The sequence below is a fragment of the Carya illinoinensis genome, chromosome 11 (genome assembly GCF_018687715.1).
Source record: "Carya illinoinensis cultivar Pawnee chromosome 11, C.illinoinensisPawnee_v1, whole genome shotgun sequence".
Classification (NCBI taxonomy): Eukaryota; Viridiplantae; Streptophyta; class Magnoliopsida; order Fagales; family Juglandaceae; genus Carya; species Carya illinoinensis.
In genome coordinates, this window is record NC_056762.1 from 29720420 (window position 1) to 29726419 (window position 6000).

Sequence of the window (6000 nt, forward strand, 5' to 3'; positions counted from 1 at the left end):
ATAGTAGAAATGAGTTTCTAAGCTCTTAGGCTACAACTTAGTGGTGGAGTTTAAAAAGGGGCAAGAGAACAAGATGATTGATGCCTTGTCCAGGATGGATGAGAAGACTAATTCAAAAACTAAAGTGACCCTCTTAGCTTTATCCATTGCTACAACTGCCTGATGGGACAATATCAAAGCAAAATATGGTAATGATCCTTACACCTCACTCATGGTGTCTCAACAAATGGAGGCCATCCTTCCTAAAAAATTCTCTAGTAAGGGGGGTCTAATCCTTTACAAGCATAGGGTGGTAGTCCCTAATTCTGGAGACCTTAGGGTAAAGTTACTACAACAACTCCACAATAGCCTAGAAGGGGGCCATTCTGGGTCTGATAAAACACTGCACAGAGTGATGAGGGAATTCTTTTGGCTAGGCCTTAAAGAAGATATTAAGAAATTTATTAGGGAATGTGAAGTTTGTCAAATTGTGAAGATAGTCCAGACCAAATCACTTTCAACCCCTCCCCATACCCTCACTTCCCTGGACCCACATCACCAAGGATTTTGTGGAGGGTCTGCCAACATCCCAAGGGTACAATAGCCTATGGGTGGTGGTGTACAGGCTTACATAGTGTGCCCACTTTGTACCCATAACCTACCCCTTCACTACAAAAACCGTACCCCAACTATTCATTAAGCATATTCTGAAATTACATAGAATGCCCCATTCCATAGTTTTAGATAGGGGGAGTATCTTCACAAGTCTCTTTTGGCAAGAGCTTTCCAGATCACAAGGGACACAATTGGACCTCAATACCTCTTACCATCCACAAACTGATGGACAAATAGAGGTCTTAAACAAATGTGTTGAGAATTTTCTCAAAAGTTTATCGGGGGACAAGCCTAAGGGTGGGCATATTGGATCTAATGGGCAAAATGGTAGTACAACACCACACAAGACTCCTCTACTCTTTTAATCCCATTTGAAAGCCTATATGGCTATTATCCTTCATGCCTAACCCCTTTAGGAACTACTAGAGTTGAAGCAGTAAAGGATAATTTAAGCACTAAAGATCAAATTCTTGAGTTACTATGACACAATCTTACAAGGGCACAAGAATGTATAAAGAGATATGTCTTTAAAAAGAAAAGAATAGAACTTAGAGGTGGGTGAATTGCTATACCTACGGCTACAACCATATCAGTAACTTTCTGTTGCCCGCCGTAAGTTTGAAACTTGCTCCACGCTACTTTGGGCCATTTTAGATTACTCATCGCATCAAAACCATGGTGTATCACCTTCAACTACCTCCATCCTCGATGTTGCACCCCATGTTTCATATTTCCTAGTTAAAGAATAAGGTGGGATAGCACACGATAGTGCTTCAATCCCTTCCACTAGTTGATTCTAAAGGAATCTTAAAACTTGAACCCATGGGGATTCTATCAAGTAGGGTGAGGAAATGGCATAACCGACATTTGGTCGAGATTTTAGTGAGGTGGCAGGGATAGAACCTAGAGGATAAAACATGGGAACCCTATGCATAAATGAAAGAAGCTTATCCACACCTTGTGGACAAAGTGTTCTAACAGGGAGGGTTCTATTACAATTAGTATGATTAGGGTTTGAGCAAATGAGAAGGGAGATTGTGGGCTAGCTTTAAAGCAACAATAAGGGAGATCGTGGGCTAGCTTTATGGGCTAGAAGCATGGAGCAGATAGACAGAGAGGAAGAACAAGTAGTGGGCCTAACCTATGAACATAATTAGTTGACGTTGGGTTCAATACTTTTATTTACTTCTATTTATTTTCCTTTGGACTTTTCGTTTGGCCAATGGGCCTAAGCTAGTTGTGTTAGCAATTTACTTTTCCATCCTTTTGGTTTGTTAGATGTGAACATTTTCTATTGGTTTGCTCCATATGTCTTAGGAGCATGTTCCCAATATTGTAGAGGGGACCATTTGTAGAAAAGCATCTAGAAAATTAAAAGAACTGTCAGTTATCTCATCTTTTTCTTTTTCCCCTTCTAAAGTTTCTTACCCTCTAAGTGAGTATATTCCATAGCATAGTGAATTTAAAGGGGCGAGTGTGTGACACTTCTCTGACCAAACATTTTACTTTTGAACGATTACTGATGTATGAAAATTGCAGTATTTACTTATTTGCTATAAGAAAATAGGGCAATTGTGGGGATCTTGCTCCTTGCAAAAAGGCAAATTTCTTGTAGTGCATTTACAACAATTAAAAATATTTTGCTAGAAATAGTTGCATTTGCAACGAAAGTTTTGCAACAGCAATTTCTCGTTGGTATTAATCATGAAAAGTGGACTGAACAACAATAAAATATTTATTGTGCAAAAATCCCTAAACTAGGCATTCCCATGAACATCGACCTTAAATCACTATTCAACCACTCCCCCCGTACCTTGGTGATTGTTGTTCCTTTTCCCGAGTGCTACAAGAAGGTATAAACCTCATTTGATTTTTGAGGACTTCTAATTTATGGGTTATGTAATTCTGTTACAATTTTATCACCTTTAATGACGTTTAAAACTTAAATTTCTTGTGGTGGGTTGAGATTTCGTAGTTGAAGTTTTGAAACTTTGTGATACTCTGATGGACAACTAGCCACTGCTTTTTTTTTTTGTGATACTCTTAACTTTTAATTTGTTGTGAAATAGATATTGATCGACGTTGGTTGTTAAATGTGTGCTAAGGGTTTAAAATTGTTAATGAGGTAGAGAAAAGTTAGTTGTAATATAATGACCAGGTCAAAAGCTAAATGGTATCACCATTTTGGTTTGCCTCCTCTTCTATTGGATGAATTTCATTAATAGCAATTTATGTAAAGCTAAAAATGGATGCCCTGGTATAAAAAAGATAGTTTGTTTTGACCGTTCAGCCATCTAAGAGCATCCCCAACAGGTACCACAAAAGGTACTTTTCCCTATAATTTGATGAAAATATTAAAGATTTCATTAAAATCACCTCTACATCCGGTCCCCATTTTAGGAAAAGTGTTTGTAAAATGTACAGTGATTTCCCATATTTGGGGAACTACTATACATCCCCAAATTATTTTTTATCAATATTTTATTTTAATCATTTACACTTTCTATCATACTTATCTACTTCCAATTATCTACACTTTTTATCATACTCGATCATATTTATTATAGTTTTAAAGAATAATTTAAAAATAATTTAAATAATTACGAAAATATAAAAAAATAATTTTAAAAATATTATCATACCCACAAAAAATAATTTAAATTTTTGTTTAAAATATTCACTAGAGTAATAGTTCAAAACATAAAAATATATAGATATACATATATTGAGTAGTTAAGTTTGTAAATAGAAGTGAAAGAAAAAAGTAATAAAGAAATAATAGAGAAATATTATTTTAATAGAATAGACAAAGAATAGGAAATGGAATGTAGGAGGTTTTTGAAAAATGAGTAAAATATAGGGAAACATTTTTAGCTAAATTATATGGAATTTTATGGGCAATCCAATGTGAATGCTCTAAGATAGCTATGTTAAGACTATCAATTTAATATATCAATTTAATAACTTTGGATCTCCATTTAGTTTGTAAAAAAGGCTATGCAATATTCTTTGCATATGAATGGGCTGAGTTTTGGGAAAACTATTATCGTTTGCACGAACATTTAATGTTGAAGAGGAGGGATATTGAAGTCTCTATGCTATTACATGCTTATAGTTAATGGTTTGAATAGCTTGATTGTAGTATGAGGGTTCTTCCAACCAATATATTAAGGTAATATTAGATCTCAATGGCCATTTCTTTGTCTAGACAACACACATTACCCTTGCAACTGAGTTGGCCTTTATGCTAAAATATGTTTTGGGTACTATTAAAGGATTTCAAAGTACCAATAGTGACTATAAAAACAGAATCGGCAATGTGGTTTGAAGTTTTGCATAGTATGTTTAATTTTTGAATATTTTTCTGGTCATATGAAAAAACTGGCTTGTCTTGTTGAGTGGGATATCTTCTATGAACCTGAATATCTTTGGGTTGTCTTATTGAGCCTTGAAATTTCAAGCTGAATAAAATGAGGTGTTTTCCTACTAAAAATAAAAATAACAATAATAAAGAGGAAGAATTATACACGGTTTTCATTTTGTTGGTTGACAGAATCATGGAATTGCATTTCACTTAGAAGAGGCAAAATGGGTTGTAATGGTAGAAAATCAACTCGTGGTACTGGTCTTGATCTCTAACCCACACTGCTAGAAAATTGGACAGTTATTGCCACTTATTTCATGCGAAGATGACAATAACTTATTTCATGCGAAGATGACAATATCCTGTTTAAAATTGTCATCTTCGCATGAAATAAGTTATTGTCATCTTCGCATGAAATAAGTGGCATTAACTACCTAGTTTTCTTATAGTGCCAATGCTTGCATTTATGCATTGTTATAGTTATTATAGCTTTATGAACGAGTTGTCATATAATATTTGACATGCATGATAACTGTCTCAACTTCCTATTACTGAAAATCATCTTGCCAATAAGAGGTATAAAGCTTTAAGGTATATAAATGTGTCCCAACTTCATATATATAGTAGTTATCATAATAAACTACTCTAGCCTTAAATGTGTCCAGGCGCACACAAAAAAAAAAAAAATTGTCATATATAATATTTGTCATAATAAACTACTCTATTCATTTTTGCATACTTTTTTTATACTCTACTGATGTGATTGTTCAAAATAATTATTTTATATTAAAAAAGTGATAACTAATCATATTAATAAAATATTTAAAGAGTATATAAAAATAACTACACATTAAATTTTATATATATATATATACACACACGTCCTTTCATATATTGAAATATAATTATTTATTTGTTCGTATGTTGGAAGAAGAATATATATGGTAATAGAAGTTAGGCCATGCATGGAATAAAGTAACCAAGGACGTTATAAATTCTCTTTCTATTTCCCTGGTCATTTCTTCTTCTAGATAGCTAGGCATGATCAGAAAGTGATCGAGGATCAGGCTCTTGGAAGCTTAATTTTCAAATATTCTCCTCGTTTAAAAAGTTGAACTATCATATATATATATATATATATAAAAGGCATAAAGCTAGTGTGCTGCTTAGCTTGGGCAGTACCGCTCAAGTGTATTGTTTGGTAAATTATTTTATTTTATTTTTATTTAGTAATTAAGAAAATAATTTTAAATATATTAATATATTTTTTTATTTTTTAAAAATATTTAAATATATTAAAAAAAAAAAAAAAAAAAAAAAAAAAAGTGAACTAGATGGCCCACCTAGTAAGTGCTGGGCGGCACATTGCCCTGACTCATATAAAAGTTATGCTTGGGGAATGGTTTTTTTTTTTTAATTATTATTATTTTTTTGTCTTAAATATTAAAATAGTACTCTGTCATGGGGTTTATTTTAGATAGATTAAGTTCCAATACTCTCGTTTTGAGCTTTTTACTCCACTCCACCATAGTACTTTCAACTTTAATCGAATCAGTCATGCGAGAAGAACCGATAATAAGGCAGCACATGCTTGAGCTCAAAATGCATGATTTGTTTCTAACGTAAATGTGGAAATGTTCATATATACCGTCATTGTTTTAAAGACTCTAAATTCTAATGAATAAAACAAGTTTCCTTCCAAAAAAACATAAAAAATTCCATCATTACATTACAAGTCCACCATTAATAATCCGTTAAAATGTCAATTTGGCATTAATAAGTAAAGTAGGTGCCATGTGTCATTTAAAATATAAATAAAACATAAAAAGTTTTTATGTCTCACTTAGTATGAAATTACCACTTATCATATATATAAAATGTTCAGTTAATAGGAATAAATAGATTTTAATCATTTATATTTTGTTTTTACGCTTTGCTCGTGTAATCTAGACTTCTCCTTAATAAAGAAGCTCAATAGGTAAAATATTTAATTAAGGAGTGAGCTATTAAGCCGCTTGAGTAGTACCGTTCTATTTGACTAG